This window comes from Myotis brandtii, unplaced genomic scaffold (assembly GCF_000412655.1).
Source record: "Myotis brandtii unplaced genomic scaffold, ASM41265v1 scaffold244, whole genome shotgun sequence".
In the NCBI taxonomy this organism is placed as follows: domain Eukaryota; kingdom Metazoa; phylum Chordata; class Mammalia; order Chiroptera; family Vespertilionidae; genus Myotis; species Myotis brandtii.
Window position 1 is genome coordinate 3,938,618 of NW_005359225.1, and position 11,251 is coordinate 3,949,868.

Here is an 11,251-nt window from a genome sequence, read left to right on the forward strand (position 1 = left end):
GGGGGGGGGGGGATGGGAAGTCTGGGGACTTCATTTGTGGGTCAAATTCAGTTTCCTCCAGGCTTACCCAGCTTTCCTTCCACACTATCACAATCTTGAGGTTCCCCTGCCTTGTCCCTAGTGGGTATATAACACACTCACAGGGCCTGACTGCCCAGTGAGCACCTGGAGAACAAGGTATGCACCTTCCTCCTCTCCAATGTGACCAATAAGATCTCTCACTCATCTGGGAGGCAGGAGACAGATATCCCAGAATGGAGGGTGATGATGTGCCCAAAGGCCCCAGAAGGCAGGCTGGAAATCCTAGCAGGAGTCCCCGGTGGACAGTTTGGGACAAACACAAAGAATAACTTTCTAGCCCAGCCAGTGTGGCTCAGTGGTTGAGCATCAATCCATGAACCAAGAGGTCACCAGCTCAATTCCCAGTCAGGGCACATGCCCAGATTGTGGGCTTGATCCCCAGCAGGGGGTGCACAGGAGGCAGCTGATTGATGATCCTCTCTCATCATTGATGTTTCTATCTCCCTCTCCCTCTCCCTTCCTCTCTCTAAAAATCAATAAAAACATATTTTTTAAAAAAAATAATTTTCTAACAGTGAATGGGCAGAGGGGGTTGACCTTTTCAAACCGTATTACTCTATGTGCTTTATAAATGTCACCTCATTCCATCCTTACAACATGCTTCTGGGAGCCAGGCTATCATGCCCAATAAAGAGACTGAGACACAAATCATTCAAGTTATTTGACCAAGGTCACAGGCTACAATTCCTATCCAGGAATCAGAAGGTGCTATCAGAGGGAGATAGTGAACTCTCTTCTATGAGGTTGTGCAAGCAGAGTCTTCAGGAAGGCTCATCCTGCGTGTGGGGGTGTGTCTGGGAGGACACAGAGGGCAGATCATGTGTGAGTCCTTCCTACCCTGATAATCTGGGGCTGTACAATTCCCTTCATGTTGGAAACTGGGGTCCTGAGAGGCTGGGACTTGGGGATTCTGTCGGGCCAGTGATTTCTACTCCTTTAGACCCTAAGCTTCATGCCCAGCCTGACCTCTCAGCAGCAGTTCAAGGCCCTGGATGTTGAGGTTAGGGAGGCTGAAGGACACATAGGTGCCTCAGTTTCCCTTATTTCCCAATACTCCACTACCCCCCACCCCAGATCTTTCCTGTCTCCTGTTGTCAGCAAAGGTGCAACCAGGAGGAAGGGAGCCTATACTGGTGACCTCCCTCCCATGGTCATAGGTTCCTTCCTAAGGAGCCAGAGCAGATCCAGGGTGAGGAGGCAGGGAGAAGTCTATGTGGTACCAAGTTGAGAGGGAGCAGGGATGGAGAGGCTCTGGAAGGGCTAAACTGCGGGGATCCCTCTTCCCCGAGGCCTGGACTCAGGACCTGGCATTAGAGCATTTCCTGCCTCCCACCCCTGCTCCAAGCAGCCCACTGTCGCCTCCACCTTGCTGTTGGAGCCACTGCATCAGCCTCTCTGCCTCCAGCCTCAGTCCTCCCCAGTCCAGAGGGGTCTTTGTAAAAGACAAAGTCATTCCCCTGCTTGAAGCCCTCCATGGCTCCTGCCTGCTGTCAGGAGAAAGCCTCTGCCAACCTCACCTGCCCCAACCATCCTCTGTGACCTGCAGTTTCCTGAATGTGCCCAACACTTCTCCTCTCTCAGCCTTAGTTCATGTTGCTCCTTCAACCAGGAATCCAGTCACACCTTTCATATCTGGGGTGTGTCTGGGAGGACACAGAGGGCAGATCATGTGTGAGTCCTTCCTACCCTGATAATCTGGGGCTGTACAATTCCCTTCATGTTGGAAACTGGGGTCCTGAGAGGCTGGGACTTGGGTATTCTGTCGGGCCAGCGATTTCCACTCCTTTAGACCCTAAGCTTCATGCCCAGCCTGGCCTTTCAGCAGCAGTTCAAGGCCCTTGATGTTGAGGTTAAGGAGGCTGAAAGACACATAGGTGCCTCAGTTGCCCTTATTTCCCAATACTCAACTACCCCCCCACCCCAGATCTTTCCTGTCTCCTGTTGTTAGCAAAGGTGCAACCAGGAGGAAGGGAGCCTATACTGGTGACCTCCCTCCCATGGTCATAGGTTCCTTCCTGAGGAGCCAGAGCAGATCCAGGGTGAGGAGGCAGGGAGAAGTCTATGTGGTACCAAGTTGAGAGGGAGCAGGGATGGAGAGGCTCTGGAAGGGCTAAACTGCGGGGATCCCTCTTCCCCGAGGCCTGGACTCAGGACCTGGCATTAGAGCATTTCCTGCCTCCCACCCCTGCTCCAAGCAGCCCACTGTCGCCTCCACCTTGCTGTTGGAGCCACTGCATCAGCCTCTCTGCCTCCAGCCTCAGTCCTCCCCAGTCCAGAGGGGTCTTTGTAAAAGACAAAGTCATTCCCCTGCTTGAAGCCCTCCATGGCTCCTGCCTGCTGTCAGGAGAAAGCCTCTGCCGACCTCACCAGCCCCAACCATCCTCTGTGACCTGCAGTTTCCTGAATGTGCCCAACACTTCTCCTCTCTCAGCCTTAGTTCATGTTGCTCCTTCAACCAGGAATCCAGTCACACCTTTCATATCTACCTGTTGAAATTGCAACTCTTTATCCTTCAGAGCAGCAAGCCCCAGTGATTACAAAGAACCTGGCCTCTGGAATCAGACCTTCTAATTCCACTTCTATAAAATGGGGTGATAATTGGAACCTATATCACAGAACTGCGTGAGGATTAAGTAAGTAATCGGTATAAAATGTTTGGAGCAATGCTTGGCACACAGTAGGTATGCTGTGATGTTATGAGCTTCAAGGCTCAGCTCGGATGTGGCCTTCTCTTGAAATCTTTGGGATGCTCTCTCTGGCCACTGGTGGAGGAGCAACAGGTCTTGACTTGTGGTGGGCCAGGGGAGTGCTGATGAGCCCGAAGCTAGGGCCAGGCCTGGGACCTCTGAGGGGAGAGGTCTGAGAGCTGTTTGGGAGGAAGGCTGGAGAGACTGGCCCAGAGGAAGTCTGGATGGAGTTGGGCAGGAGAGAGAGGCAGACAAGAGGCCCGGCTCAGGCGTTGGGAGAAGGAGCAGGAGAGGGGAGAGGAGGGATTCAGTGTCAGACATTGTAAGTGTGGGGAGCTCTGAAGGGGTATGGTGGGATGTGGGCATGGGCGAAGGCTGGGGCCGTCAGATCTGACACTTTGGGAGATGGGCTGGGAGTTGCTGACTCGCAGAAGCTGCGGGAGGAGTGTGGAGGCCCAAGCATGAGGCTGAGGGCCCCTGAAGGGGTATGGTGGGATATGGGCATGGGCGAAGGCTGGGGCCATCAGATCTGACACTTTGGGAGATGGGCTGGGAGGAGTGTGGAGGCCCAAGCATGAGGCTGAGGGCCTGTAGAAGGGCCACCAGCTTGGGGTGTCCGGCCCTGCCACAGAACCTCAGTGACATCAGCCATTTCCTGCCCTCCTGAGACTCAGACCTCTCACGGGCTGGATTCCCTGGCCTTAGAGAACTGCGGCCATAAAACCTCCCTCATGAGGTCCTCTTCCCACTGGAGATAGGGAGAATGGTCCCTCCAGGACACCCAGTCCCACCTCTGCGCTGCTGCTTTAGCTCCAACCCCAAGGCAGGTGTCTCCTCAGAGTCGGGCCAACATCCCATTGCTCTGCACAATGCTCTTGCTAATCACTTGTGGTGGAATCTCTGACACTAATGAGAGGGGTGGAGACTTCCTTAAGTTTCCAGTGAACCTAGGGAGCTGCCTTTTCCACCTGCTCTAAGATATCCCGGCCTCCTCCCTCCCGGGCCAGCTGGGGATTCCATTGCCATGGCCCCCATCCAGACTGACTCTGCCCACCCCCTCCCTCCGCAGGCTGGCTCACCAGCCTGTGATTACACCTTTCCTGCCTCCCCAGCCTTTGCTTACGGAGATAGCCAAGTCCCCAGTCCTGTCTTCTGCCTTTTCTGACCTCCGATGCCCTTGGGGCCTCACTCCCTGCTCTCTTGGGACTGGCTTCTGCCTAACTTTGTCTAACACCACTCACCAGCCCCTCCATGTCCAGTTCTGGCTGGCCCTGCCCTGAAGAGCTCCTAGTCTGGAGGGAGCTATGAGCCATGCAAGTGCCCTACCAGGCTTCCTTGCCTTTGTGCGTGCTGTTCTTTCTGTCTGGAAACCCACACACATTGCACTCCATCCTGCCCATCCCTCAAAGTTCTTTTCAAATGTCACCTCATCTCTGAAGCTGTCCTCCTAACACTACCCCCAGGCATTCCTCATAGCCTGTTAGTAATTTGTCCATCCACCTTCTACCGCAACACATTCCAGGTACTCCCAGAGGACTGGGACTATCTGATTCTTTTCTCTGTCCCTATCCAGCAAGAGGCCTGATTTAACACGTTAAGCGCCCAGCCTGTTTTGTCTTCCGGACAGAAAGTATAGTGTCAGTCACCGGTGACTGACATGGGGCTTAACGTGTTAAAGCAGGTATAACATGAATGAGATAATGAATGAATGAATGAATGAGTGAATGAATGATTCAAGCACAAAAGGCTATGGGAGCCCAGAGGAGGATGACTCTCTTTTCCCTTATTCCTCTGAGAGCCTCCCAGAGGACAATGGCACTTAAAGATTTCTTGGCTGCTGACCCTGGGTGGCCAGGAGTCAACCCAGCTCTCCTGGGGCCCAGCCCACCTAAGGTTCCTGGACTGTCTCTCTTTCAAGAGGTGCAGAGAAGGCCCTGCCCTTCTCTGGGCAGAGGGAGGGTAACTGGACCCAGATATTCTGGAGATGGGTCAGCGTCTGAGCTAACCACATTCTTTTATTTCATCCACCTCTGGCTCAGATCCTAGGCCAGTCCGGGTCAGGAGCTCCTGACCCCGGAGCCCCATCCCTCACTTTGTAAAGGTCAAGCCTGGGATGAGCAGCCTCCACACAGCATCTCAGTTGTATTCCCCACCCTCATTCCTCAGCAGATACTGCCACTGAGCTATTTGTTCAAGGTCACACTGCCAGGAATTGGAAAAATTGGGCTTAATACCCAGGGCTGCCTGGCTCCAAAGCCTGAATTTATCACAGCCTGGGATGAGGGAGCAGGGCAGGGATCCCTTTGATCTACCCCCGGTTCAGTGTATATACACACACATGCACACACCTGCCCCAACCTCCAGTGGACCCCGCCCTCGCACGTTCCTACCTGACCGGCCCTTGCTCTCGCTGTCAGGATGCTCAGTGCCCGCTCAGGTTCCTCACTCATGAATGCACAGGCTTGGACAGGGCTGCAGGGAACTCTGCAGGAAACAGGAAAAACAGGTCCCCCGCCTGGGGCCGCACCCAGCTTCCAGCATTTCTCAGGGTAGGCAGTGTTGTGGGCTCCTGAGACACAGGGAGGTGGAGACAGTGTGGGCTCTGGATCATGGGAAGCCAGCCAGGCCAAGCCCTCCCGGGGCCACCTGCTCTGCTCCAACCTTGGCCTGAAAGAGGCAGAGAGGTGACCTGGTGTGCTGGTCCCAGTAGGGGTCTCCTCTACCCACCAGCCATCCACGCTCAGCTTACAGGCTCCAGGGATGGCTGTTCCCGGCCTCCTTCCCCAGGAGCCCCCTTTCACAGGAAGGTGGCTCTGCCAGAGAAGGTCTCCCCGTGTCCTGCAGAGCTGAGCTGAGCCTCTAAAGCCCCCTCCCTTGATTTTGGTTCTGTGCTTCAGCCCCACAACAGGAAACAGTCAATACCCTCCTTGCCCGGTATACACTTGACAGTACTTCAGCCAACCCAGTTTTGCTCAAGCTGAGTCTCTATCTGGAATATCCCTTTTCCCTCTAATCATTCCTCCATAGGTGTTGTAAACACACGTGAACATTCACAGGCATGGACACACCTAGATACACAGCTACACAGAGATGTATACAATCACACTGAGATGGACACGAAGTGCACACACACAGTCCTAGTCAGAGCCTGAAATAGCCTTTAGAAATCAGTGTGCCAAACTCCCATTTGACAGAAGACATTGAGACTCAAGGCCTCACAGTAAGTCAGCGACGCAGGCAAGATCAGAAGCCAGGCCTTCTGGGCTCTGGCCCTGGTTTTTGTCTTGCCTGGGAGCCCCTCACACACACCAGGCACAGGGCTGCAGTGAGGGTGTGGTTACCTAGTAGACCCTCTGTGTGGACAGGTCCCAGCATCCATCAGAATCTCAGACACATCACAGGGGGAAAGAACATCCCTTTTCTGTCGCTTTCATTTCTCCACAATGGGGAAGTGGGGTTCGAGATAGCCGAGGCCAGGTCCCCAGGCTGGGGTGCAGCGCGAGCGTGGCCGAAAGTGGAGAGAGGAGATGGGAGGCTGCAGGAATAGGACGGGAGTAAAGGCACTGGGAAATAACCCTGGGCACTGTGCTCCTAGTGGGCCTTGCCTCAGGATCCCAGGCTGACCTGGGCCAGTGGGCAGGTAGCTATGTGTCAATCTGCTCTGGAGTCTAGTGACAAGATGAAAGAACTTCACCTTTTCACCCGACTCCACCCAGGGTCACACCCTGTCTTCTCAGGAGAGGCCTTCACTCAACAGACTAAGGTGGAGCACAACTCTTTCTCAAAGCCACCCTCCGATTTCTGAGAAGGGTCTCCACCATCCATCTTTCCAGGCTTCAAACCTCTAATATGCCCTTGACAACCTCTCTCTGTCCCACCCATGTGAAAACCATCACTCACCAGCTCCTGTCAGTTCAACCAGTCCAGTGACTCAGGGATGGCATTTCCCCCACCTCATGGCCTTAGGCCTGCATTTCTCCTCCACATTGTACCAACCCCCTCTCTGGTCCCCTTGCCTCTACTCCTGCCCTCCTGGCCATCTTTTGTACAGCAGTCACAGGTCTTCTTAAAACATGAACCTGACCATACTGTGAAGCTCAGGACCCTTCCATGACTCCCTATTACCCTATGTCCGAGTGCCTGAGCCTGACACTCCAGGCCCTGCCAACCCTCCAGACCAGTGGTCGCCAACTGGTGGTCCGTGAGGTCCGAAAGGTTGGTGACCACTGCTCCAGACAGCCCACCCTCTCTGCCTCCGCCCTCATCTTCCTGTGCCAAGCACAGCAGAAGCAGTCTCATGGTCTATCTTTGCTCAGGAACACATCCCTTAACTTCTAACAGTAATATAACCAGAGAGGAGTGCTTTCTCTGCCAAGTTCCATCTTTGGTGGCTTCACAGATCCCTTCTCATTTAATCCCGAGGAGCTTAGAGAAGCAAAACAACCTCTCCAAGGTCACAAAGCTAGCAAATGGCAGAGCAGCCTGGTCTGTCTGACTTGAGGAGCTGTGCCCCTGACCACCACCTCCTTCCCTCCAAGGCCTAGGTTCTCCCCTCCGGGAAGCTCCCTGACTAGCCCTCGGTGAGCCCCATGGCTCTGCTTTCCTGGTCGGTTCTCTACCACTGGGAATGCCCTACAGGCAGGGCCCAGGATCTACTCGAGGTGTGAAGCAGCCATGATGGTTATTGTACCCATCTCACAATAACTAAGGCCAGAAAGTGCCAAGCCAAACATGCAGAATACCTGCCCCACTTCCTTGGCTCTGCCTCTACCCACCCTGGGTCCCAGGCCAGTGCGCCCAAGGCCAGGAGGAAGGGCTGGGCAGTTCCCAGGCCAGCTGAGGAATTTCCAGGGTGGTTAGAAGACATTCCAGCTCTTCCACTAGGGTGGCTCTGGAATGTACCCGCTCACCCACCCACCTAGCTGGCGCCGAGGCCAGGTCCCCAGGCTGGGGTGCAGCGCGAGCGTGGCGGAAAGTGGAGAGAGGAGATGGGAGGCTGCGGGAATAGGACGGGAATAAAGGCACTGGGAAATAACCCTGGGCACTGTGTTCCTAGTGGGCCTTGCCTCAGGATCCCAGGCTGACCTGGGCCAGTGGGCAGGTAGCTATGTGTCAATCTGCTCTGGAGTCTAGTGACAAGATGAAAGAACTTCACCTTTTCACCCGACTCCACCCAGGGTCACACCCTGTCTTCTCAGGAGAGGCCTTCACTCAACAGACTAAGGTGGAGCACAACTCTTTCTCAAAGCCACCCTCCGATTTCTGAGAAGGGTCTCCACCATCCATCTTTCCAGGCTTCAAACCTCTAATATGCCCTTGACAACCTCTCTCTGTCCCACCCATGTGAAAACCATCACTCACCAGCTCCTGTCAGTTCAACCAGTACAGTGACTCAGGGATGGCATTTCCCCCACCTCATGGCCTTAGGCCTGCATTTCTCCTCCACATTGTACCAACCCCCTCTCTGGTCCCCTTGCCTCTACTCCTGCCCTCCTAGCCATCTTTTGTACGGCAGTCACAGGTCTTCTTAAAACATGAACCTGACCATACTGTGAAGCTCAGGACCCTTCCATGACTCCCTATTACCCTATGTCCGAGTGCCTGAGCCTGACACTCCAGGCCCTGCCAACCCTCCAGACCAGTGGTCGCCAACTGGTGGTCCGTGAGGTCCGAAAGGTTGGTGACCACTGCTCCAGACAGCCCACCCTCTCTGCCTCCGCCCTCATCTTCCTGTGCCAAGCACAGCAGAAGCAGTCTCATGGTCTATCTTTGCTCAGGAACACATCCCTTAACTTCTAACAGTAATATAACCAGAGAGGAGTGCTTTCTCTGCCAAGTTCCATCTTTGGTGGCTTCACAGATCCCTTCTCATTTAATCCCGAGGAGCTTAGAGAAGCAAAACAACCTCTCCAAGGTCACAAAGCTAGCAAATGGCAGAGCAGCCTGGTCTGTCTGACTTGAGGAGCTGTGCCCCTGACCACCACCTCCTTCCCTCCAAGGCCTAGGTTCTCCCCTCCGGGAAGCTCCCTGACTAGCCCTCGGTGAGCCCCATGGCTCTGCTTTCCTGGTCGGTTCTCTACCACTGCCCTACAGGCAGGGCCCAGGATCTACTCTAGGTGTGAAGCAGCCATGATGGTTATTGTACCCATCTCACAATAACTAAGGCCAGAAAGTGCCAAGCCAAACATGCAGAATACCTGCCCCACTTCCTTGGCTCTGCCTCTACCCACCCTGGGTCCCAGGCCAGTGCGCCCAAGGCCAGGAGGAAGGGCTGGGCAGTTCCCAGGCCAGCTGAGGAATTTCCAGGGTGGTTAGAAGACATTCCAGCTCTTCCACTAGGGTGGCTCTGGAATGTACCCGCTCACCCACCCACCTAGCTGGCCCTGTCCAGACGGGAAGGGGATTGTGACCCATCACTGTTCTGGAAACTTCTGCTGCCTGCTTCTGCTGTGAAGGGAAGCAGACCTGGAATATCATCGAAGGACAGGGGAGGGCCCCAGGCAGGTGGAAAATCCCAGTTCTGTCATTCTCAGCTGTGGGACCTGGACAAGTCTCCTCTCCACAACTTAAGTCTCAATCCCTTGCCATCTAAGAACAGTATCTTAGGAAGACAAGAGGGGCAGGAAACCCACAAGAATTTGGGGCACAGTAGAAACGTCACAGATCAAGTTTCCCACACTGAAGGCCACCCTCAGGGGCCCCCAGCAGGAACTTGATCCCACAACATTTCTTCACTCACTCACCCTTTTTTTAGAGGTTGTCACGTTGATGCCTGTCCCTGTATAAGGCTCTTGGGATTCCAAGGTGGGTCACTGTCTAGGTTGGCGAAGAAGGGGTAGGTAGCACATGGGAAAAGACCCAGAAATAGGTAATGACAACTCAGGGTGATCCGGGCTGAAGAAAGCAGAGGCAACAGGGCTAAACCAGACAAGAGGACCCCTAATAGGAATGGGGAGGTGGTCAAGGAAGGCTTCCTGGAGGAGAGGACGCCTGATCTGTATTTTGGAAGGGGTCAGGTGAGCGAAGAGAGAAGAAAAGCAGAGTGAGCAAAAAACCAGGGCAATAGATCACACAGTATGTTTGGGGAACTGTTAGTCATCCCTGTGGATTGAGGGGAGAAGAGAGGACAAGGCTGGGTTAAAAGACAGGGAGCATCTTGGAAGTCATTCTCTGTCCCCTCCCAAATCTCACCCACAGAGCTGAAGGCCAGTGGGCCCCAGCCTTGCCTGGAGTGCTTTCTACACCAGAAGCACTGGACTCATCTGGGGAAGTAGCTGAGGGGTAACCTCAGATGTTATCGACAGGTGCAGTTGCAAAGTACAACCTCTGCAGCCTCTCCAGGAAGCCCTTGTGCTCTGCAGCCACTCTGGAGGCACTCTCCCCCTTGGGAGCCCTTAGAATCTTGGCTGTGGGAGCCACATGTTGGGGTTGAGCTCAGAGCCTCTGAATGTGTGTGGTTCTCAGATCAGCCTGTCTGGTCCTCCCACCTCAGATCAGGTAACTGAGACTCCTTAAGAGTAAGGGCCTTACTCAAGGTCTGGTGTTCTAATTCCAGTATTTTCAGTGTGGAGTTGAGCACCTCCACCCTCACCCCAGGGGAGGACTCCAAACTACCTGTCCTACTACCCCTGGCCTGGCACGGTCCAGCCCAACCCCACCCAGCACAAGGCTATAGAGATGCACTGCTAAGCTGAACTAGTTCAGAACCACAAGGCCCTGGACTTCACATCAACCTATCACAATCCAGATGCCTCCAGCCAGACTCAAGAGGCAAGAACCCTGGGTTCAGGCTCCAGCTTGGAACTGTCCATGCTGTGCAATCTCGGTCAAATTGGTTCCCCTCTCTGAGCCTTGTGTTCTTCAGTGGTCAATTGGGGACAGTCACCACTACACAAGACAGCTCACGAGGAATGACAGGTGGGTGCTCCATGGGGCTAGCAAATCATGCTCTGTCCTGCTGTGAGGGCTGCATCTCCTGTCATGGCAGAGACACTGAAAGACTTCTCAGCAGGGGGCCCTCCTAGGTGATCCAGCAGAGGGGCCATGGTCAGGACAGTCAGGGAAAGTTCCTGGAAAGGGCTGTGATCAGGTATGAAGAGAAGCAGAAAGAGTTCAGACTGGAAGGAAAAAGGGAGAATGGAGGACCCAAAGTAGAAAAAGGGACAAAGCTGAAGAATGGGATACAAGTGAGTCTGTGATTCTGAGACTGTCTCATTCCGAGTGCTCCCAGGATTCTGGGTTCATTGGTACTTACAGTCCAATTGCAAGAGTCTCTGGTTCTTGGAGTAAATGCTAAATGTTTCTTTAATTCTGTTACTTGTTGCTCTTGAGATTCTCAGAACCACAGCAGTCTGGACCCTCAGAACAACATAATCACAAGTCATTTTCCCAGGAGCCAAAGTCTCAGCAAACACCTGCCAATGCCCCCAGGGGCCTGACCTCAGAGGGACCCTGTAAATCCAGACTCAGATCAGACTCAGTCA

General features: G+C 54.0%; 1 protein-coding gene across 1 annotated transcript in view; it reads right to left on the reverse strand.

Moving 5' to 3' along the window:
* P2RY2 (purinergic receptor P2Y, G-protein coupled, 2) overlaps positions 1-10,503 on the reverse strand; it is a 13,814-nt gene extending 3,311 nt beyond the window's left edge. Inside the window, 3 exon segments of the mRNA XM_014540371.1 lie at positions 5,159-5,435; positions 6,110-6,303; positions 9,512-10,503. The gene's annotated coding sequence lies outside the window, so the exon portion shown is untranslated.
* Between the last annotated feature and the right edge of the window lie 748 nt (positions 10,504-11,251).